Below are 25,101 nucleotides of genomic sequence, written 5' to 3'. Positions count from 1 at the left end.
CTTTTAGAAGGACCTGACGACTCCTTTGACTCCTATCATCAGGTTAGATAGCCCCATTCTTAGCAAGGAGTGTTGGCATCATTCCAGTAAAGGCAGTAACCATGAGAGATGTTTCCATTCTAAAAGTCCATTGCCTGGAGGTTGACAAGATGGCTCCATTGTTAAGAGCACTTGTTCATCTTGCAGAGGACTCAGGTTCAAATCCCAGCACCTTCATGGAGGCTCACAATCACTCCAGTTCTAGAGGATCTGATGCCTTCTTCTGGGAATACACACACACACACACACACACACACACACACACACACACACACACACAAACACACGGCAGACAAAAGTAATGATTGTGTCAAAGTCCAACTTAGTGACCGGAAGAGATTTAAAAAAAAAAATTATTTGTTCTGTCTGCAGGCCAGAAGAGGGCACCAAACCTCATTACAGATGGTTGTAAGCCATCTGTAGGTGCTGAGAATTGAACTCAGGACCTCTGGAAGAGCAGTCAGAGCTCTTTTTTTTTTTTTTTTTTGCTGTAGAATATTATTTTATTTTATTTTTTGTTACTATTTTTATTTTATTTTATATAACCAAGTCCATTTAAATGAAAACAAACATTTATAGACAATATTTGGGAATTTGGGTGTCGTTCTTTCCAAACTACTTCCTGGTGGTAAGGGGCGCTGTCATGGGGAATTCGAAGAAGATTCAGAAATCCTGGCTGTAGTCTGTAAGGCTGCTTTGTCCAGCTGTTTTGAATGTAGATCACCTGGTACTCTGTTTCAGGTGGTCTGGCTTGATCAAACCATATTAGTCTGGAAGGAATCCACATCTTTTCATTTTCTGTGGAAACAAAAATAGAAATCCTTTTTCCCAGTAACTTGTCCTTGAACTTAAATTTTGGAGTCAAAGCATTTTTTTAATTTAATTTATTATTTTACATGTCGATCCCAGTTCCTTCTCCCTCCCTCCTTCCCTCCCTCCCAACCTCCCTCACTCCCTTCCTCCCTCCCTCCCTCTTTCCCTCCCTTTTACCCTCTCTGCCCTCTCACATGCACTCTAACCACCCTCCCATCCCCCCACCCCAATTCCATATATAGGGGAATGTCATCCAGTAGGGGTCATGTAGATCTGACAGGTCATGTGAAGTAGGGACTAGGGCTTCTCTCCTGTCTCTAGATTAAGGCTGTTATCCCTCCATGGGAAATGTGTTCGCAAAGTCCTTTTGTGCACCAGGGATACATCCTGACTCCACTGTCTGAGGTCTCTTAGACTGCTCAGTCCTTCTGGCTGAGACCCATACTCAGGGGGGCCTGAGTCAGTTCCATGTTGGCTTCCCAGCTATCAGTCTGGTGGCCCATTAGCTCCTCCTTGTTCAGGTAAGCTGTCTCTATGTGTTTCTGCCGCCTGGTCTTGTCCTCTCCCTCTGCATCTGAGTTCTACTTCGACTCAGTGTTTATGTTTGCTTTTGTTTCCAACAGGCATTAGTTGAGGGCTCCATGGATAAGTTAGTTGTTGATCTCACTCTCCGGGAAGGGCATTTATGATAGCCTTTCCACGGAAGCTGAGATTGTTAGTTGGGAGCAGTCTTGTAGTTCTCTAGACCTTTCTTTGTGTTCAATTTTATCTTCAAACCAATATTGGCTCCTATTTTATGTTCTCTCTCTGTCTCTCTCTTTCCTGTCTTCTATTCCTAACCAGGCTAGATCTTCCTGGTCGCACAGGTTTTCCTTTCTTCCTCATTTTCTCCTACTTCTCTCTCCATTCGCTGCCCTCCCCCAACTTCCCCTGAGCTCTGGGGGACTTGTCCATTACCAGTTCTGTGAGGGACTTTATATGAATCTCTTAGGATACACCTTGTATCCTAGTTCCTCTGGTGGTGTGAATTATAGGCTGGTGATCCTTTGATCTAGGTCTAAAATCCATATATGAGTGAGTACATACTGTGTTCCTCTTTTTGTGACTGGTTACCTCATTCAGGATGGTTTCTTCAAGTGCCATCCACTTGCCTGCGAATTTCAAGATACCATTATTTTTTTCTGCAGAGTAGTATTCCATTGTGTAGATGTGCCACATCTTCATTAACCATTCTTCAATTGAGGGGCATCTAGGTTGCTTCCAGGTTCTTGCTATTACAAATAGTGCTGCTATGAACATAGTTGAACAGATGTCTTTGTTGTATGGATGTGGATCATTTGGGTATATGCCTAAGAGGGGGATTGCTGGGTCCTGTGGTAAACTAATTCCCATTTTCCTGAGGAACTGCCATACTGATCTCCAAAATGGCTGTATGAGTTTGCACTCCTACCAGCAGTGGAGGAGTGTTCCCCTTTCTCCACATCCTCTCCAACATGAGTCATCACTGGTGTTTCTAATTTTAGCCATTCTGGCAGGGGTAAGATGGTATCTCAAAGTTGTTTTGATTTTCATTTCCCTGATAGCTAGGGATGTGGAGCATTTTCTTAGTGTCTTTCAGCCTTTTTGATTTCCTTTATTGAGAATTCTTTCTTCAGTTCTGTACCCCATTTTTTAATAGGGTTATTTGGTGTTGTGTTAACTAGTTTCTTGAGTTCTTTGTATATTTTGGAGATCAGCCCTTTGTGGGATATGTGCTTGCTTCGGCAGCACATATACTAAAATTGGAATGATACAGAGATTAGCATGGCCCCTGCGCAGTCAGAGCTCTTAACCTCTGAGCCATCTCTGAACTGAAGGATTTTATTGTGGTCACTTGCAAGAGGGTGGGTGAAGGCTTTCTTAGAGGAGCAGCTGAACCAATGAAAAGCTTACCCTACCATGGGCACTCACAAAACCTGTGTCCCTGGAGCACTCTGCATCGCTTGCAGTCCAACAAGCCCAAGAGATATCACTACAATGACATTGATAAGAGTCTCCTTCTCCACCAGTTTGCCACTGTTCTGTAAAACGTGTGTGGAACCTTCCAGAACCCTCTAAGTTTCTGCTTTGCCAGACACAGAGTATTCTGTTTACCTCTGGCATCTTATGAATCTCCCCTTAACTCCCTGGATTAGGCTGCTGTACACAAAATTTCAGTTCATATTTTATATAAGCCATTTTTGCATGAAATTTTAGTCATTCCTAGGGGTGATAATTTTAAAAAAGATGTGCCCAGAAAATGAGACAGGAAGGAGAAGGCAAGGCTGGGTGCCAACAGGAGCTTGGACTGTTTCTTTGTAACCTTGGAAAAAACTCAAAAAGCTGAGCCAAAAGACATCCTACCCAGAATGGTATTCCCTCAGGGAGGGAGGGTGCAGAGGGGACTGGCCAAGAGCGGAAGCTGCTAGAGCCAGTGCTGGCTGTGGCCTTCTGTTTCCAGCCTGAATGTATCCCCAAGGCACTGAGGATGCACAGTTTAGGATTGAGAAGGAAACTGCACTCAATTACAGGACAAGCACAATAATTTATAAAGGGCACTTCATGTGTCTTCATATTTTAAGATTTGAAAGACAGTATAGATTGCTGGCGTTCTACTCAGTGTTGCACTGTAGCTAATAATACTGATGGAGATAGAATGGGTGTGGTGGTTTGAATGAAAACGGCTCCCATAGATTCATAGAGCCTTGCTGGAGGAAGTGTCATAGGGAGTGGGCTTTGAGGTTCCAGATGCTCAAGCCAGGCCCAGTGTCTCGCTCTCTCCCTGCTGCCTGCCGATCTGGATGTAGAACTCTCAGCTACCTCTCCAGCGCTGTGTCTGTCTGAGTTTTGCCATGCTTCCTGCCATGACAATAATGGACTAAACCTCTGAAACTGTAAGCTAGCCCCAGTTAAATGTTTCTTTATAAGAGTTGCTATGGTCTGACCTGTCAGACCTACATGACTCCAACTGGATGGCATTCCCCTACATATGGAATTGGGGTGGGGGGGATGGGAGGGGAGGGTGGTTAGAGTGCATGTGAGAGGGCAGAGAGGGTAAAAGAGAGGGAGGGAGGGAGGGAGGGAGAGGGAACTGGGATCGACATGTAAAATAATAAATTAAACTAAAAAAAATGCTTTGACTCCAATATTTAAGTTCAAGGAAAAGTTACTGGGGAAAAGGATTTCTATTTTGGTTTCCACAGAAAATGAAAAGATGTGGATTCCTTCCAGACTAATGTGGTTTGATCAAGCCAGACCACCTGAAACAGCTGGACAAAGCAGTCTTACAGACTACAGCCAGGATTTCTGCATCTTCTTAGAATCCCCCATGACAGCGCCCCTTACCACCAGGAAGTAGTTTGGAAAGAACAATGCCCAAATTCCCAAATATTGTATATAAATGTTTGTTTTCATTTAAATGGACTTGGTTATATAAAATAAATAAAAAAATCAAAAAAAAAAAAAAAAGAGTTGCTATGGTGATGGTGTCTCTTCACAGTAATAAAAACCCTAAGACAATGGGTATAAAAGGTCATTCACAAAAATTTCCAGAGTGCTGGTTTCAAGTCCAGATTCCTTCATTCATGCTAGATAAGTGCTGCACCACCGAGCTACATCCCTAGCCCAGCCATGTTATATCTATTCAAGTGATAATGGACAGACACAAAGACCAATGAAGATATTATATAGGTATCAGATTCTATTTAAAAAGGAGGAGGTCAAAGGGCAACACTGGGTATGGGGGTCCACCTTCGACTTTCTTTGAGACAGTCTGTCTATTGTTCACAGCTGTGTTCACCAGGCTCATTGGCATTCAGGGTTCTGAGGATTCTTGTTGCTGTCACCATGCCCTAGGAATGTCAGGATTCGAGATGTCAGTGTTGGCTTAGGTGAGTTTTGGAGATCCAGACTCTGGTCCTCACACTTCAACAGCATCACTTTGCCCACTGAGCCATCTCCCAGACCCCAGATTCTACACTAAGAGAAGAAGCTCTTATTTCTTTTTAGTTCCAGATTTCCTACATAGAGGTGGATTTCTAGTTAGAAGAAAGGGGATGCTGGGTGGGTGGGAAGGAGGGCTGAAGGTGTATTTTCATGCAGTATTGCTTACGAAAAAGATGTCACTTATCTAGTAAGTACAGGCTAAGTGATAATAAGGTGGGCATAAGCCTCCTTGTCTTTAGCATCATCATTGGCACATAACCTACTTCTACAGTTCACCAGCTGCATCCATTAGTAAAGACTTAGCAATGAGTTGATAAAACCAAATGGTTAGAGGACTAAATACACAGCAGGACCAAAAGTGTTAACGTGAACTCTGCTGTAATAATAGGCACAGACAGAGGGTTAGCTGCAGAACAGACGGGGAAACACTCTTCCTCCCAGGATTGAACTGCAGATATGGAATATTGTGGTAGGTTTTTCCTTGCTTCCCTACGAGTTAAGACAAGGCAAGCCCTAGCTGAGAAATAAGGACTTTTGTGCTACCCCCAGTCATTGCCTCTGAACACACATGCTCCAGAGTTAAAAGCCTTAGAATGAGCAAACACACTTCTCTCTCCCCAGCTAGTGTTTCCTTACCAATGCAACTATTGGTAGTTCTCAAGAAGTATTTGACAACTTTTATTTGCAGAAGGGCTGGAGTTTTTCACTGTGGGAAAGATCACAGAGACAATGTTGTTGGTTGGTTTGGGTCGACCAGATGTCCAGCACTCCTGGATCAATTGACTGCCAGAGGTATAAGATTCAGCAGAATATGAAAGATTTTACTTTAACCAGGTATTAGAGAGGAGAGGAGCATTTTCCAATTTTTTCCTTCTTTTTTCTTTTACCTCTTGAGTGCTGAGATTATAGGTGTTCCCACATCTTTGTATATCCCAGTCAAGCACTATACCAACTAAGCTGTATTCTTTGCCCCCTAATTTTCCAGATGTAGAAGCAGTGTTACTGTTCCCAGGAGGTTAGGAGTCTAGGTGGGTAGTAATTCAGGCTTCTTCTTTTGTTTTGTGAAATAAGACTGGGGTTTATTTGGCCTGTGCTCTCAAAGCCCAATACAAGGACCTGCATCAGAGGAGCAGCCAGCAGAAACTTGTTGAAAGGACCGACTGGATCACTTGGCGGCTGCTTACAGTGAACATTCTCATTCAGAGGAAGAGGAGTGTGGGCATAGAACACCAGAGGCAGGTAGCAGACTGCAGGAGGTCTAGCTCCAATTACTGTCCTATGACACTGCCTATTTGAGGGGAAGTAAGAGGATAGAGTTCATATGGGGTGATTTCTTCTGTGACTGTGACTCTCTCTCTCTCTCTCTCTCTCTCTCTCTCTCTCTCTGTGAATTAGAGGGCTCTTTACAGATGAAGTGGATTTAGCCAGCTTTTCAATTCTACTGGCTCATCCGGTGGTTGGCGGCTGCTCTGTCCTTGTGTTCTATGGATCATCTGTATTTCTGCTGTCCATCTTCCAGGCATGTGCTTAATTACTTTCTTCCCTGTTCTGAGCCATTTTTAAATTGGAGCTACACCGCAGCAAGATGTCCTTGTTTCTATGGAATATGTTTTATACTTTGATTTGAAAAACATCCATGTGGGAAAACTATGTTTTAAAAGCAGACCCTGTAGGTGTGCTTCTATCTTGAAAGATCTAAGAGGTTAATTTCAAGTTAGTCAGTCTCTGGGCGGCTCATTAATGAGGTCAGTCCCTTTTAAAACCGATGAACTTAATATGTTTCTGGGTGTCTGTGGGTTCGTGCTGAGTTAAAAGAAATTTCATGCTGCCATTCATCCAACCACTTTACTTTCCATTTTTTATTTAATGTAGCAGAAAAGGCACAAAATTTTTCAATCATGAAAACCGAACACAGCAAAGGATATTTGATATTCATAGTTTGAGTTTTGTGATTTCAGAGGAACCTCTTTGCTAATGTAAACGATCCAGGATGGGTCCACTTCCCACAAACACTCCATTCCAGTTTTGAATTTACAGCCAGCCTTTTGTTTAAATGGTGGTTTGGGGGTGCTGTCGTCTATGAATGTTTATCTTGACTGCAAAGAAAGTTGAGGACTTTCTCATCAGCATTGCCAAAGATTCGATGACGTCTGTCCCTCTGGGAGGTGGTTTCAAAGGTCATCATTTGAGATGTGAAGAAAAACAAAAAGCACTGGTGAGGATACTTCCATTACACATGCTTTTGAACAGAGAGAGCCTTCCTGCTTAATTGCCTGTTGTCAACTTGGAACCAGGTCTGTCTCCATGTGGTCTCTTTAGCAGGGTACAGAAGCCGGGTTTCCCAGAATCCTCTTTCCTCTTCTTTTAGAAGCTGAGTTGCACTCTGCAGGAGAGGAGACTGTAGAAGTGGAGGGGCTGTTGCTTTTCTCAGGGGACTGAGGGCAGGTGAAGATGGAGAGGCTGAAACAATCTTGAGTAGCTTTTAAAGTATGCAAGTCTGTGCTATAGGCTGTTTTAACAATGCCTTCTGACTTTTATTCCCACAAATCTTTCAGCTACCGTAATTCCTTGCATTAAACTTTCCGTACTTGGAAACCATGGAATGGCTTTTGTTCTATACTTGACCTTGACTGACATACTCTTATTCAGTCATACTCTGACAAAAACAGCCCTAGTTTTTGTCCACATGGTTGTCAGGATGCTCAAGGAGATTTAAGCTTGCTTTGGAAAGTAGGAGAGAGAGAGAGAGAGAGAGAGAGAGAGAGAGAGAGAGAGAGAGAGAGAGAGAGAGAGAATATGAATGAATTGGGAGTTTGGGAGTTGTCAGCTTGAATGAGTGATATGGAGCTGACTGGAAAATATTTTGTTTCTATGCCACTGCACACTGTGACTTCTAGAATACCTGCCTCTTTTAGATGGTGGTTGTGGAGGTAGAATTTTCAGCCCTGGCACAAATGCCATTGAGAGAGTTTCTGGAAGCCAGAGGCTTGTCGTCTTAGGTCCCACACTATACTAGGTAGGGTTTTCTAGGCAAACAGAATTTATAGAATTTTACAATATATTATAAAAGGAGATCTACATGTTCAGGGTTGAATAATCTAACCGTGGCTGCAGAGGCTAAGAATCTGGTTGTTCTTAGCCCATGAATATAACTCAGCAGTCCCAACTGAAAGGCTAAAGAAGCTGGACTCTGATGTCATCTAAAGATGCATCATCATCATCAACAACAACAACAACAAGCCAGATGCATTCAATAGCAAGAAGTGAAGGCAATCAAACAGACAACATTAACTTCCCCGCAGACCCCTTTAGATCTGGGCCACCTGCTTGGAGGTCACCTATTTGGGGTAGGGTCTCCCCCCATCCCCACACATTTAATCTTTCCTAGAGATGCCCTTGTACACCTGACATCTCTCTTAGCTGATTTTAGATCCAGGTGAGGTTGACAATCAAGATGAACCATCATACACCATGTAGATGGACATCAATCTCACTTATGCCCAGGTCTTTGATTCAAGTTTCAGGGTGGCTTTTCTAAAGTGTCTTACTTGTAGGCAAGCACAGTGTTGAAGGCTTTGGACGGGGAGAGGGAGCTGGGATTGATAAGGGAGACTTTTTGTCTTCTAGAGCACTTCCAATAAAGAGAGCATTGGGCTCTAGCAGTCTAGATCAGTGGTTTTTAACCTGTGGTTCCTGATCCATTTTGAGACTCATATATCAGATATCCTGCATATTATATGTTTACACTATGATTCATAATGGTAGCAAAATTACAGTTCTGAAGTAGCAATAAAATAACCTTATGGTTGGGGGGTCACCATGACATGAGGCTCTGTATTAAAGAATCATTAAAGGATTATTAAAGAATGATTAAAGAATCATTAAAGCATTAGGAAGGTTGAGAACCACTATCCCAGATGCTCATCAAGAGATGAATGGGTAAAGAAAGTGTGGATATATCCACCAAAGAATATTATTCAGTTGTAGAGAGTGTGCAAGCACGGGGACCTGAAATAGAATCTCCAGGATGCATGTAAAATGTTGGGTGTGGCCCTGTTCACTGGCAACTCAGCACTGTGGAGGGGAGAGACCTGAGGGAAAATTTCTAGAGCTCGCTGGCTGCCAGCCTAGCTCCAGGTTCTGTGAGAGACCCTGTTGTTAGGAATATTGCACATGGAGGACCTTGTTGGATTCCATGGTGGGCCAGGGACAATCATGCCAGGCAGACAGCTTAAGTGAGAAGTTTTATTAGGAAGGGAGAGAAGAGAAAGAGAGGGAGAGAGAGAGGAAGAGCGAAAGAAAGGGAGAGAGACAGAGACAGAGAGACAGAGAGACGAGGGAGGCAGGAAAAGTCCTGTCTGCCCTTCAGAGGAACAGCCGAAAAGAGAGAGGAAGTGGGCGGGCTTCTTCTTTTTATATTTTATTTTATTTTTCGGTTTTCCAGACAGGGTTTCTCTATTGCTTTGGAGCCTGTCCTGGAATTAGCTCTGTAGACAAGATCTGCCTGCCTCTGCCTCCTGAGTACTGGGATTAAACATGCACCACCAACACCCGGCAAGGCTTTTTCTTTTTAAAGGGTCCTTTGCACCTTTGTGCATGTAGCAGTCATGGAACCCTGGGATGACCAGGGTACTGCCTGAGTGCATTCTGCCAGGTAACAGGGGCAGGCCAGCCAATCCTGTCTTAAGGGAACACAGCAGAGTCATTGAGCAGACACTCGATGTCCTCCTCCAACCTTTGCACACACATGTGATATAGAGGGATAGGAAGGAGCAGTGGCCAGAGGCACGGAAAGATGATGGGCAGTGAACAGAGCAAAGCAGCATGATGTGCATGTTTGAAAATGTCATAATGGAAAACATTATTTTGTAAACTAAAAAAAAAATCAATATTAATACTATCATCAATTCATTTCTTTTCTCATTGTGAAACAGATATAGAATAGGACTAGACACCATAGTGTCCAGGCAAGAAGGCCTGCAGTGGGGACTCCTACTAGGGTGTGTCTGCTGTGCTGGGAAGTGGCTTGGTGCTGGCAATGACTTCCCTACTGTGTTACTATGGGCTGTACCTTATCAGAGGTGCATGGCCCCGGGTGGCCTATTTGTTTCCTGTTTTGCTTTGATAAGTAATATCGGCAATGGCTCCAAGAGCACACATAAATCTAACTTTAAAAAGATTAGATGCGGGCTATTATGACTTCCTCGCTGTTGGTATTTTGATGAAAAGGGAATTCTCAGTAGAGAATGGGAAGCTGTGATGCTCCCCTGGCTAAGATCACTCATGCTAAATGCTTATGTAAGGCAGAACCAAGAAGCTTTGTAAGATAAAAGTCTTCTCTCTTAGGCTTTCTCTTTTGCCTCCTCTCTTATCTCGAACCGAGGTCTTTGAAATACAAATGTATCTTGTCTGAAATGATAATTCACTTCCCAGACTCAAAGCTCTGAGACTCCCTGCATTTCAGAGAAATAGATCTCATGCCGTCTCTGTTCATTCTTGGTGTTCACCACTGTCAGCAGAAACCAGAGAAGACTAGATGTCAAGTCTCAGAGCCTGCTGCCTGGCACAATTTGTTCCTAATCTTAGGGCAGACAATTAATGGCTCCTTCTACTGGGACTCCATTAGATTTTGTCTCTGATTCAGTAAGTGCGTATTTACTAAGCCCTCCCTGGCCGTGTATCACTAATGTGTAATCATCACTGGGCTCAAAGTGGTGAGCAGGATACACACGTTCTTGCTCTCTCCTCTCTCTCTGTTTCCCCTTTTTCTCTCTTGGCTTCCTAGTGGAGACTGTAAACATTCTTTTCTCAGCTCTTAATGTAGTAAAAGAGGCAAACCAGACCAAACAAGGATGATGTGTTCCTTGGTTGGAGAAGCACGGCAGGTCTGTTGTAGCTCTTGATAAAGACAGATAACCTGTTTGGGGAAGTAAATTGCAACATGAAGAGTAAGAGGCGATGCCTAGAAGAAGGAAGGAGGGTGTGTGTGTCAAGTGCATTCTGCAGGTGGGATTGCTGAGAACTCACCATGAATGGTTTGTTTGATCTGAGTTCAATTTAGATGGCATCTAAATGTTCAGGTGGCTTTAGTGTTGGCAGACCCACCCCCACCCCCAAACTACACACACACACACACACACACACACACACACACACACACACAGAGAGAGACAGAGACAGAGACAGAGACAGAGAGAGAGAGAGAGAGAGAGAGAGAGAGAGAGAGAGAGAGAGAGAGAGGAGAGCCCACAATGCTATAAATCTCAGAGACAGGCTGGCTTAATGATTGAATTCTTTGTTTGGCAGTTTGTGGCAGGAAGGCAGAGGTCTCTTTCAGAAAAAGTACACACAAGAGACTAGAGGTAGAGGAAGACAAAATGGTTGGTGGTGGCCTTTGTTATGTAGACCTTTTCCATAGTATTTCGGATCAGTGGGAAGCCAAAGAAAGAATTTAGCTAGATGAGTGACAGGCCTTAGAAAAATTATGCTGATTCCAAAGTGGAGAGTGAACTGGAAAGGAACAGAGGCTTGTGTGCAGGGGCTAGCAAGGATGGTAGCCAGCTTAATTCAATACCTGTCTGTCTTGGGAAATGGTTTTACTGGTGTTGCTCCTCTAAATGGTGGTATTGACTCAATAAATGCTTGCTAAGCATATATAATTCTTCCTTTATTTATTTTTATTTTATGTGTATGGGTGCTTTGTCTGCATGTGTAGATGTACTGGCTGTCCTTGAACTTACCACTGCCCAGCTGGAAACAGTTAAAAAAAAATAAGTTAGCTATTAAAGGCGTTAGTGGCACATGCCACTAATCCCAGCATTGGAGTGGCAGAGGCAGGAGGATCTCTGTGAGTTCGAGACCAGCCTGGTCTTCAAAGAGAGTTCCAGGATAGTCTCCAAACCTACAGAGAAACCCTGTCTCAAAAACAAAAAACAAAACAAAAACAAAAAAAAAAAAATCAATATAAGTTTCACTCATTCAGGTATTTCTTAAAGGCGTTATTTGTATGTTCAGTTTTCATTTTAATGACAAAAGAGATTCCAAAGTGGCAGGGACAAGAATTTGCTAAGAACATTTTAAACCATGGTCCTCATATAAGTGCCTCTGAGTACTTTGCACAAGTGTGGCTCTACTCTCTGCACCCTGGAAGCAGGGCACAACCCACTTGTTGTACAAGGGTTCCAGCTGAGGACCCTGGGATAGCTCAGTGGGTAAGGCTGCCTGTGCCCATTGCTCCATAGGTGAACTGGCTGGGGCAGTACTGCAGAGTTCACCCTGGGGGTGAGGACTCAGAGAGCCGGCTTGCTGGCTGACCAACCCTGTAACTACCCAGGCCCAGGATTATGAGTTGGCCCACTCCACCATCTACAATATGCTGGAACACGTGAAGGGGTACATCCTGTAGATCCAAAGCTGCAGGATCTCCATGACATAGGACAACAACAGGACATCCTAGAGGAGCCCTAGTGAGGGTCCAGCATTGAGAGTAGCAGAAACCGGAGGCCTCGAACCAGACCATGGACACTCTGTAATGAACACCTGCAAGTATGGATGAAAGGGTATTCCGTGTGACTCACTGTATCACACTTCAGTGTCCATGATGAGATTCTTTTATTTTTTCTTCTCTCTCTCATTTATTTTCTCTTACATTTTGTTTTATTTTTATTTTGGGAGGGAGGTTGCAAGGGCAGAGGGCAGATATGAAGGGTGGGGGGTGAATGGGATTGAGATGCATGATTGTGAAAGACACAAGAAATAAATAAAATGAAAGTTAAGAGAAACCAGCATGGTTTTTGAGCAAAGAGCCTAATCACTAAAATGATAAGTAATTTCTCATTTTGTACTGAACTCTGCAGATGACATAAAGAAGCCCTATCTAGAAGACTGCCATTTTTATCCTTACTTCATCTGAGATGAATTCAGGGTTAGAGAATTTAAACAAGTTATCTGTGGACCGTTGTCTCAGGGGCCCAGGCTTTTCCCTTTGTCATTCTCTGTGTGACTCTGTCTGTAAAGGGATGTGAGATTTGCCTACTCATTACTGTAGTAATAATCCTCGTGCTAGCTTACTGTTTTCTGTTGGTTGCACAGCAAGGTGTAAGTTTGGAGCCTTTCAAGTCCAAATGCAGTGCCACTCTCCGACTCAGCATCATTCTGTTCCCTTAGGAGTGCGTGGCAGTGTTAGCAGCTCCCGAGAAGCCTTCTCCAGCTATGGTGGGTGGGTATTTCTCCAGTTTCTCTTCCTGTTATAAACTGATAAACTTCAGGGAGAAAGGGCTCATTGTGGTTCATAGTTCCAGGTTATAGTACACCATGTCAGGAAAGCAGTCACAGGAGTGTGCAGGAGCTGGTGACATTATACCTACCATCAAGAATCAGAGAGCCAGGAATGGAGGGGAGGTCCCAAACCCAAGAGTTTTACTATTAACTTTCTGCATGTATACAACCATACGGTGCAGGCCAGGGGATGATAACACCAGTTATGTCTTTCCACATCAATGAATATAATCAAATAATCCCTTATGCCACTCCCAGAGGATCATCTCTCAGGTGGGTCTAGATTTCATGGACTAGTGCTCTTAGGTGAACCTGGAATCAGCTGGTAGATACAGTTGCCCGGGTGCCACAGATCTGGCTGGTAAATTTCTCCACGATGTAGTAGACTGACAACCGGAGGAGTCATGCCCTGCCCCGGTGAGGCATCCCTTTACTTCATGGGCTTTCGGCACACTGCTTCTGTCTTTCTGGAGGCTGGAGCTTTTGTAGATGGGTGTCTTGTTCTATGAACCATGGGTGAGCCAGGCAGTGGTGGCGCACACCTTTAATCGAGCATTTGGGAGGCAGAGGTAGGTGGATCTCTGTGAGTTTGAGGCCAGCCTGGTCTACAGAGCAAGGGCCAGGACAGGTTTCAAAGCAATACAGAGAAACCCTGTCTCAAACCCCTCTCATCTTTCAGTTCAGAATGACCTTGCTAACCAACCCTACCTTAACCTTTTGTCTCAGCGGTTTCTTTGTTCTTCCTTCTCCAGGAAACCAGACAAAGACTTTAATTTTGCACTCATCTCATTCAGGGTCCAAGCTTGATGGGCGTGAAGCTCAGATTTCCTATCCTGAGGGCCGTTATCCCATCTTCCCAGGCCTCTAGTGGTAGACTGAGTTATTGTTCTCAATAACTCATTTCCTCTTCTGGGTAAGAGGACCACACACCCTTCCTGGTGCCCTGTGACTTGTGCAGGCTTCTTCATACCAGGGATATCAGACCAAACCATGAACTTATTTTTGGTTGATAAAATACGAGTGGCTGTGCCAGTGTTATGAGCAGAGTATTAGGAGCCGTAATGTGGTCTGTCCTTGCCCTTGAAGTTGCCCTTTGTCACAAACAGCATGAACTCAATCATGGTTGCCCAAGTCCCAGGAGAAAAGACTAGCCACTGTGAGTGCAGCAGCAGCGCGACAGCCATGCCATAGTCAGCAGGTAGAGGGCAGGAGTGAGACAATTGCCGATTTCTTTTTGCTCTGAGAGTAGTTTCCGCTTAAGAATTCCTCATCCTCTCCAACATCATAGAACAATACCCAGAGAAGAGCTATTTGTTGTAAATAGTTGACTTTTTTTTTTTAATGTGTGTGGTTGGGATGCTAATGTAGCTTTCTCTAGTAAGAGCTTCCTGACACATCCCTTTCCCAAGGAGAATAGTTGGGTACCGTGGGAAGGAGGCTTAGATATCAGTAGAACTCAAGAGATGCCTTTCTAGTTTCTTGAATTTGCAACCTCAGCATTTAACCTGATGAAATTATGCTTTAGTCTCTCGAGCAGTAAGGCCCACTCTCTGCCACCTACTCTGTCTTGTCCCTCTTTGATGACACCTGCCTTCAAATGCCGGTCTCTTCCCTCACACAGCTCTTTGGGCTGCCTCACCCAGGCTCTGGTATGGGGTTTCCTTACCTCAGAGTAATAGCAACCTTTTAGAAGCTCCCCACCCTGTTTCCCTTGAGCAGGAGCAATTGTCAACAGTATCTTTGCCTAAGCATGTTACATTCTCATCTTACCTCACTTGCTACTGCCAGATTTTGGCACTGGGTACCACATGGTCACCTGTCATAGTTACTGTTCTATTTTGTGAGGAGACATCACAACCAAGGAAACTTGTAAAAGAAAACATTTAGTTTGGGCTTGCTCACAGTTTCAGAGGGGGAGTCCATGACCATCATCATGGTGGGGAGAACAGCAGCAGACAGGCAGGTATGGTGCTGGGGCGGTAGCTGAGAGCCTGCATCTGAGAGTTGGAGGCAGAGAGAGGAGGGAGACTGGTGTGGGGATTTAAATCCTCAAAACCCACCCCCTGTATGTCACTTCCTTCAACCAGACCACACCTCCTAATCCTTCCTAAACAGTTCCACCAATTGGGAACCAAACATTGAAATATGGGAGCCTACAGGGGCCACTCATATTCAGATTTCCACACTTATCTATGATTTTGATCTAGCTGGGTGTGATGATTTATATTTGTAATCCCAGCACTCTGGATTACAGAAATTCGAGGTCCTCCTTGACTACATAATGGGTTGTAGGTTGGCCTGAGCTACATGTAACCCTTTCTTAAAAAAAAAAAAAAAAATCAAGCATGTACCTGAAAAAAAAATGTAGAAAACATCAATGAAGATTTTTTTTTGATAATTTTTAAAATTTAAATTAGAAACAAGCTTGTTTTACACATTAGTCATCCCCTGTTCTCCCCACTGACCCCCACACATCCCCTTTCTGCTCCCCAGTGTGTGTGTGTGTGTGTGTGTGTGTGTGTTTGTGTGTGTGTGACGCCTTCCATGGGGATCTAATGAAGAAACTTTTAGTGTGACCCCCATCCATATCTTTAATTTGAAGCTGACTACTTCTGAAATGCATACATGGTCTTCTCATTTGAAAGTAAGACCAAGGTGGATCATATTTATTTTTAATTGCACAATTGTCAGATTGAAGCCTATCACTATGTTTTACAAAGCCTTTTCTCCTAGAGCTTGGATTATATGGTATGGAAAGGAAAAAGACACATTTGCTTTCAGTTGCCTCAGACTCAAAGTGGCTCATAGACTAGTCCACTTATAGACTCAGTGAGATTTTGTCACATGGTCTTATCTGGATACAAGGGGATCTGGGTAGTGTAGTCAGATGGGGGTTTGTTAGGCATTTGAGTGTAGATTTGGACTTTGTAATGCCTGATGCTGTTTTGACCATGTGTCTGTCATCTGACAGCAACCATGTCTGAAAACATGTTAGGCATGCATATTAGAGGCAGTGAGATGGCTCAGCAGGTAAAGGTGTTTACGGCCAACATCAGTGCCCTGAGTTCAATACCTGGGTCCTACATGGTAGAGGAGGAGAACCACCGTTCTTAAGTTGTCCTATGACATCCATACCATGCCCACATACATAGGCAGGCACACACATAAATAAATAATAAAAAAAACCCACACAGGTAAAAAATCTCACATGCAAAAGTTTGTGGATCAGGACTGGAAAAATGGTTTAGTGGTTGAGAGCCCTGGCTGCTGGTATTTGTCAGCAAGAATAACTATTTCACAGCTCTTTGGGAGGATTCAAGTTCGGTTCTAGCACCCATGTGAGGTAGCTTACACTGCCTGTGACCTTAGCACCAGAGGATCTGGGACCCCTAACCTCCATCTGTGAACACCCACATCATGTGGGATCCCTGTGAAGTGACACCTAATGAAATATAAGATAAACATTAGAACAAGTTTGATAGCTGAATGTTGTATGGGGGATCCTAATCGAAGCAAACTCAGACTCCCTGTACCTTACCCAGGGCCAGTAAAACCTGAGTCATGGGATCACATTCTGGGGTATTCTAACTGTTGCCAGGGTGGGGGATTACTGTACTCAATGGGGGAAACTACAGTTTCTATTTCTTTTGTTGTACAGGACAACATTCAGCCCTTACCCAATTAACTTTCCATTTGTCAGTTAATGTCTCTGAACTTCTGTTTCCTCATTAAGAAAAAGGGCCTAATTCTGGAATCTACTGAGGAATGGAAGATGTTGGGTTTGCTTTACAGAACATCTGCGGCATTCTCCATGCACACATAGAATTGTTTTAAAACTTTAATTTTGGTTGTTCTTTCCACATAACTATACAGAGAAAATATGTTCACTAAACTTAAACCCATGTTTGACACTGCACCACTTACATAAGAGAAATAAATAAATAAATAAATAAATAAATAAATAAATAAATAAATAAAAAAGCTCACATGAGGTGGTTTGAATAAGAAGGTCCCCACAGGTTCATAGATTTGAATGCTTGGGCACTAGGGGGTGACATTATTTAAAAGGATTAGGAGGTGTGGCCTTGTTGGAGGAAGTGTGACACTGGGGCTGGGCTTTGAGGTTTTCAAAATCCCAAGCCAGGCACAGCCTCTTTTCCTGCTGTCTGTGGATGGAGATGTAGAACTCAGCCACTTCTCCAGCACTGTGTCTGGCTGCATGTCGCCATGGTTCCCACCATGATGATAATGGACTGAACCTCTGAAACTGTAAGCCAGCCATGATTAAATGCTTTCTTTTATAAGAGTTGCCATGGCCATGGTGTCTCTTCACAGCAATAAAACACTGACTGCTGCACCATGCTTATTAGTTTATTTTTAATTTACGTAAATACTGTGTGCGTGAGAGAGAGAGAGAGAGAGAATTTGTGTATGGGTAGAGATGCAGTACACTTGTGGGGGGTCAGAGGACAGCTTTCTGTTATCAGTTCTCTCCTTCAGACCTCATGGGGATCAAACTCAGGTCATGAGGCTGAGTAGAGCCTTCTTACTAAGCCCTTCCTTACATTTTTAGCCCCTTACCCCCTCTCTTGTAAAAATTTGGGGTTGGGACTTGGAATTATTTACCATATGAGATGATAATTTATTATATATTTTTTCTTTTATCATTTACACTCCCATTGCTTCCAATCATACCTGTCCTAAGCACTGGATTTGGGGAGCATTTTGCAATGTTTGTGAAGTAAAAAAGTTTTTTTTTTCCCCTGCTATCCACCTGGTGATCTTGTGTGATTGGCCCTAGAGAGGCCTGCTCAGTATGTGTGAGGGACATTGTTCTAGTATCTGAAAATGCAGGGTCACTTGTTTCTGTGTCTTTGGTCTGCTGCTAGGAGAGAGGAAATAAATGTATTAGTTGCATGGATTTTCTTTTAGGTGACTTTGCTATAATGTGAAAATTTTATGGAGTTGGGATTAGTTTAGCTGTTTCAAGCAAAAGAACTCCTAGACGGAACTAAATATTTTGCCCTTATCTTCATGGAATTAAATTAGATTCGGTGTCTCCAAAAGTGAAATGGTTTCTGTGTCTGAAAAGTTAAAGTGTTAGATAAAAGCTTGTGTTGACCAGTGACCCCCTTTTGGGTTCATTTTTGTGCTTTAAAGGCTTTGGCTGACAGCTGTGATGCACTGAATCTGGACCAAGACAGAAATTGGTGCTTCATTTGATAGAGCCCATGAATCACACCAGGGTTAATGCCCTGACAGCAAAACACCTGTATTTAAACTTGGGAATGGATATAGATGGTTCAGTCCATTCAGACACTCTGGCAGGAGTGAATTTAGGACCAGGCTAGGATGCTGGCTGGCAACGAGCATAATTTTCAAGCAAGTAATCACAAAACTGGGTGTTGACAGCCTTGAGTTCAAATTTCAGACTCTCCCTGTAATATGATATAAATCAGTTCTCACTGGGTCTTCTTTACTGCCTGTAAAATATGATTTGCTGTGTTTCTTTCACACATATCTCATTGTGCTTCTCAAATATGTATTTCAAGGATTAGGAAGTAATTAAAAATAATTTCATGCTAAATTACAGTCGTTTAGAAGGAATACAATTTTTTCTCCCAGAAACTTCTTTGCACCCTGGGTCTGTTAAAAAAAAAAAAAAAAAAAAAAAAGCAAAAACAAAAGGCCAAAAGAGTCTTTAACCAATTAGCTCCTGGAAGCACTGTGAAACATGAGTTCATTGTTAGCCCTGAGCCAAGCTCTGACAGGAGAAGGTCAGATGCCATCACTCCTAGCATTTCTGTGAGGAAAATCTGACGATTGCAGGATCATGTCACTCTGTGGGTTTGTTGTTTTGGTTGGTCTCAGAGAGAGAGACCAGCAGTGACTTGGATGGCTTGGATGTTTACCACCAGGATATCTTTTGAGTTTCCATGCCCAGATTTTTTTTTTCCAGCAGAATTCTATTTCTCTCAATGAATAAAGCTAGGGCAGGTTCATTGTTGGCAATGGGTGTCCCTAAAGTAGACCTCGATGAAATGGTATCAAGCTGTAATTGAGGCTGGCATTGACTGTCACTGGTCCTGCCACCGAGTCTTCGAAGACTAGGTGGAGTGAGTGAGTGGGAAGTGCTAAAGGCATTCCCTGGGGAGAGCCTCGGATATGGTTACAGGGCTCTGCCATGACAGTCACAAGGGCCTGGCAGGGAAGCTGGCTTAGCTGTGGACAAATGACTTAAGCCTGTGATTCTGAATGAGTTCATCTGTCATTTTCACCTATCTCCTTGGCTTGAGTAGATTTCCTAAGTCAATATGTGCTGGGCAATTGGGAAGCTTAAGGCTCGGCAGTTAACATATGCCTGAGTGTCTCAGGCAGCATGTCCATCACACTTCCCTGTCTAGTCCTGTGTATAAGTGACAACTAAGATCTCTGGTGAGAGGCTGAAGGGATGGCTCAGGGGTTAAGAGCACACACTGCCCCTCCAGGGGAGCCAAGGTCCATTCCCAGCCACTTTATAACTGCCTGTAACTCAACTCCAGGGGGTTTGATGCCTTTATGTGGCCTCCACAGGCATCTGAACCCACCTCCCATCTGTATAATTTAAAAATAATAATGAAATATTTTGAGCTGGAGGGATGGCTCAGTGGTTAAGAGCATTTGGTGCTCTTGAAGAGCTGGGTTTGATTCCTATAACACATATGACAGCTTTCAACCATCTGTAATTACAGGTCCGGGGATCTGGTGCCCTCTTCCATCCCCCTTGGACACTGCACACATGTGGATATACATGTATCCAAAACACTCAAATGCATAAAATAAAAATAAACAAATCTTAAAAATTCAAATCTCTGGTGAGGCTGGGAGATGACTTAGTGAACAAGGCACTTGCAATATAGGTATGAGGACTGGCATTCAGGTCCCCCAGCACCCACACAAAAAAGCTGGGCAGGCAGTGTGGTCCACCTATGTACCAATGCTTAGGAAATGCAGATGGGATCCTAGAGGCAAGCTGGCTAATTAAACTATTCAAACTGGCCAGTTCATCCAGTTTCAGTGGGATATGTGTGTGTGTGTGTGTGTGATATATATATATATATATATATATATATATATATATGCACAGAAATCGAAGAAAACACCAAATAGTAACCTTTGGCCTTCATACACACACACATCAACCATACCACATCCTCCCACACACTCTCTCATTCACATATGCATCCACACATACACATGAACATTCATACACACACGCATGGACACCACTACCCACAAACCCACCAAACATCTCTAGTGTTGCTAGAATATAATTGTTCTAAGAGAGTCATTACTTCAATTAAATGGTTCAGGTCCCCGAGCAACCTCCCCCCCCCCCACCTGTGTGTGTAGCAGTGGTCCTTGTACATCTAGATGAGCATGCGCTGCAAGTTAGTCATTCATGGAAGTTGGGTCAGATGTCAGAGTTACAAGATTCTAACTCATCTCCAAAGCAGTCAGAAGTGAGGAACTTAGGTTTGGTTCAAGGGGCAGAAGAGGGTTGATTCTGAGGCTAGGTGTAGTTGGTGTTTTTTACTCTTTACTCTTTGGTGGCCCGTTACCAAGCCCCAAAATAAACACACAGAGATGTATTCTTTCTTATGAATGCCCAGCCTTAGTTTGGCTTATTTCTAGCTAGCTTTTCTTAAATTATCCCATCTGCCTTTGCCTTTTGGCTATTATGATTTATTTTTATCTTATATGCATTGATGTTTTGCCTACATGTCTGTGTGAGGGTGTTGGATCCCCTGGAACTGTAGTCACAGACTGTTGGAGCTGCCATGTGGGTGCTGGGAATTGAACCCAGGTGCCTCTGGGCTTCTATCTTTCTCTATTTCTGTATACTTTTTTTTACTCCTTACTCCATGGCTTGCTGTGTGGCTGGGTGACTGGCCCCTGGCGTCCTCCTCTCCTTTCTCATCCCCTCGATCTCCTCTTCCATAGTTCTCCTCCTATTTGTTCTCTGCCTCCCAGCCTTGCCTAGTCTTCCTCTTCCCTAGCTATTGGCCGTTCAGTTCTTTATTAGACCAATCAAGTGTTTTAGACAGGCAAAGTAATACAGCTTCGTAGAGTTAAACAAATGGAACATAAAAGGATACAACACATTTTTGCCATCATTAAACAAATGTTCCACAGCATAAACAAATGTAACACATCTTCAACTAATATTCCACAACAGCTAAGCACCGTGCTTGTCCCTCCAGCCTGATGCTGTATCACTTAGCATCCTCAGATGCTGGCCCACTGTAAACGTGGCTTATGAAGTATGGGTGTCTGCTGATGCAGTCTGAATGCAGTTCCTAGAGGAGTTTCATCAAAGCCTTGCTTGGCTTCCTGCTAAGTCTGAATCTCTCTACTCATACATTAGAGCCACCCTCAGATCTCATCAGAAAAGCTTCTTTGTGCAGTGACAGTGGCTAATGCAGAAAGTCGCAGCTGGTCAAAGTGTTGAAAGTGCCCATAGAGAGCCCAGTCCCCAGTGGGGCATCTATTGCAGCCATCTTTCCCAAGGCTCAGGGGCCATTGTGGAAGAGGGGCAGAAAGGCTGTGAAAGCCAGGGGTTGTGGCAGACTAGAGTAGAAATGTCTTCTGGATGTGACAGGACTGCCACACTCATACCTTAAAGCAGCTGAGATCACTGCGCAGGTCAAGCCAGTCAACATTCCAGCATGCAGTGGGAGGGGGACATGAGTGCTGACTTAAAATTTTTTTTTTCATTTCACATACCAACCACAGTTCCCCATCCCCATTCCTCCCTTTACTTCCCCCCAACACACCCCCATCCACTCCTCAGAAAGGGTAAGGCCTCCCATGGGGAATCAACAAAGCCTGGCACATTCAGCTGAGACAGGACCAAGTCCCTCTTCCCAGCATCAATGCTGAGCAAAGCATCCCACCATATGGAATGGGCTCCAAAAAGCCAGCTCATGCACCAGGGATAGATCCTTGTCCTACTGCCAGGGGTACCATAAACATACCAGGGTACACAACTGTCACCTACATGCAGAGGGCCTCGTTTGGTCCTATGCAGGCTCTTCAGTTGTTGTCTAGAGTCTGTGAGCTCCTATGAGTTTGGGTTAGCTGTCTCTGTGGGTTTTCCCATCATGCTCTTGAATGCCCCCTCCCCTTGCTCATATAATGACTCCTCCCTCACTTTGACTGGACTTCCAGAGCTCAATGTGGTGCTTGAGCCCTGACTCTTAACTGAGGAGTTATGGAGAGTGGATGGCCTCTTGGGGACAAACTGAGTTAATTTTCTTTAAGGGTGTGGCTCCTGGTAGGTTTACTATGCTCCAGTGAATGGCCCCACATCCAGGAGTATATGAACAGTAGGAATTGGAATCTATGGGTTATTGAAAAGAAGACATGAAGTTGGTGGGTATATCTGGGAGGAGTTGGGTTAAATATGGTCAAAGTACATTATATGAAATTCTTAAAGAATTAATAAGAATATTAAAAGAAAGACCTTGTTTGAACTATGAGGACATAGACATTGGGTACCATTCATTTTGATAGATAGTCTTGACAGTGATGGGTAATGGGGACATTGTCTTTGTACAAGTGTTCCAGCAGAAGGGATAGGGTGATAGTGCTGTATTAGCCTAATGAGACACTCAGGCATTAGCTGTGTCACCATGAGGTATTCTGTGTATACCAGGACTTTTCTTTTAGGCCACCAACCAGCTCCCAAACTACAGCACAGACTTACTAGCGCTCGGCCATAGCTTAGCTCTTTTCTTGCTAGCTCTTAGAATGAAACTTGTTTCTCTTTATCTACATTTTGCTTTGGAGCTTTTTACCTTTCCTTATTGTCTCTATGTCTGTCTGTCTGGGGCTGCCTGTCTTTTTGCCCTGGGTGTGTACCTCATTCTCTCCTCTCTTCTCTCCTTCCTGAGCCTAGATTTCTCCTCCTATTTATTCTTTCTGCCCACTAGCTTTGCCTATATGTTCTCTGCCTATCTATTGGCCATTCAGCTCGTTATTAACCAACCAGGTGCCTTAAGCATCCAAGGTGAAGCAAATGTAACACATTCTTACATAATTAAATAAATGCAGCACAAACAAGTGTAACACATCCCCTCATCTTTAAACAAATGCAGCAAAAACAAAAGTAACACACCTTTACATAGTTAAAGTAATATTCTGCAGCATAAACAAATGTAACACATCTTTGCCTAGTTAAAATAATGTTTCCCAACATCTGTGTCTTGTGTTAAATGACACAGCTGTGACACCATTTGCATGTTTTGGCTACAATGGCTGCAGAGAATTCTAGATAGATGCAAAAATCTTTTACCATTTCCATCAGCCCTTTGACTTGCTTTGACCAACAGAATGTGACAAAACATTGGTGTGCAACATCAGAGGCTGGGCTTCAGGAGCCCTGCAATGTCTAATTGTGCTGCTCAGAACATTCCTATTGGAATCCAGCCCACATGCTCTGTGAAAGCCCAAGCCTCTATATGGAGACAAGAACCAGGGCTTCTAGCTGACAGCCAGCAATCACAAGGGATGCCATTTTGAACAAAGCTGTCAGCCTGCTCCATGTGACAACACATGACTGAAAAGAACCACTTGGTCAAACCATGGAATGATTTGGAAGTAATGGATTCGTCATAGTTTAGGGAAGTGGCTATTTGCAGCAGGAGACACAGAGACTGATTAGAAAATTAGAGAGGTAGAAGATCTCATGGAATAATCAAAAGGGCTAGTTGAGAACATGTTCAAGGGATGCCCAGAGGACTCTTGAACCATGAGAGAGAAACCTTTTAGAGGATCTGGACTGAGGGACTCCTCATTTGTTCAGGGGAATGGTCAGTGTAACCTCTTTGGGATCAGAAGTATATGCAGGTGAACAATGTGTATGGAACAACATATGAGTGTTGGGCACACCTAAGTCAGCAGTAGCCAGTATCGTGTCTCTTATGTGAAGCTAGCTTTCCAGTTTGACCCTAGTAGCAAATGACCTCATTGGTGTTGCATATGTATCTTATTGTCACAGTAGGAAGAAGTTCCCTTAAAGGCAGATGCTGTAGCTTATTCTTCCTTGTGTGATGTAAGCTCTGAATAGATTTGTTAATTGCCTGGAAGTGGTGCTGAGTCTGTCACTTTTTTTTTTTTAAGGCTTCTAGTCTTCTGTATCAGTTTGTAACCTTAGCTAAATTTCTAAAGCAGAAAAAGGTAAAACCAAACCAATGAACACTGATATTTACTGGTAGGATACTGGGGGTGGGAGTGTCCCATGTGTGTCTTTCAGGTCATACTGTGAAGCCAGGAACACTTTTGTCAAGGAATCTGGTCTTCATGTTTGTTCTTAGCTGTTAGGGTCAGAGCCTGGGGTCCTGGCAGTATTATTGACAAGGGCTCACCAGCCATCTTCAAGAGGACAGTTAGAAAAATAACTACCAGTGAAAGCTAGCTCTTCCCCTGGTTGGCATCAGCCTTTTCCCTATTCCTCCACGAAGTTCTCGGGGGAAATTCTCATTTTGTGGGCCATTGTTTCAATAACCTGATAACAAAAGGAAGGCCACAACTATCTCTTCAGAATAGCTGCCTGCCTTCCTGCTGGGAAGGCTACATTAGCTGTGCAGTTCCAGTGAGCTCCAGATCACTCTCTCTGGGGATGTGGACAGTGTCCCTCAGTCAAGGGTGGGCACCTGAACAGACCCAAGGCAACAAGCAGAACATCGTCAACATCGACATTTGTGCAGAGGAATCCTTGGAACCAGCCCGGTTGCTTCTGACTGTTTTTTTTTTTTTTTTTTTTTTTAAGCACCATTGTCACCATGGGTGACATGTAAGGAGCTACTAGAGCCTCTTCAGTTGGTACTGTTCTGTTGTTAGTCAGCTGCGAGAGTGTGCAGCTTTGGTCTAAGATGGCAGCAGCAGGTGTGTGGGGCTGTGTGTACATCCCAGGCATGTGTGGATGGCAGGTGCTGAGCGGGACAGGGTTCTATGACCAATGTAGCA

The 25,101-nt window shown here is 43.6% G+C and overlaps 1 pseudogene; it reads left to right on the top strand.

Moving 5' to 3' along the window:
• The first annotated feature begins 2,603 nt into the window (after nt 1-2,603).
• Nucleotides 2,604-2,669, top strand: LOC127224431 (uncharacterized; annotated as a pseudogene).
• Nucleotides 2,670-25,101: the final 22,432 nt, after the last annotated feature.

Source organism: Phodopus roborovskii, unplaced genomic scaffold (assembly GCF_943737965.1).
Source record: "Phodopus roborovskii unplaced genomic scaffold, PHOROB, whole genome shotgun sequence".
NCBI lineage: Eukaryota > Metazoa > Chordata > Mammalia > Rodentia > Cricetidae > Phodopus > Phodopus roborovskii.
This window is presented reverse-complemented; position numbering and strand designations above follow the sequence as displayed.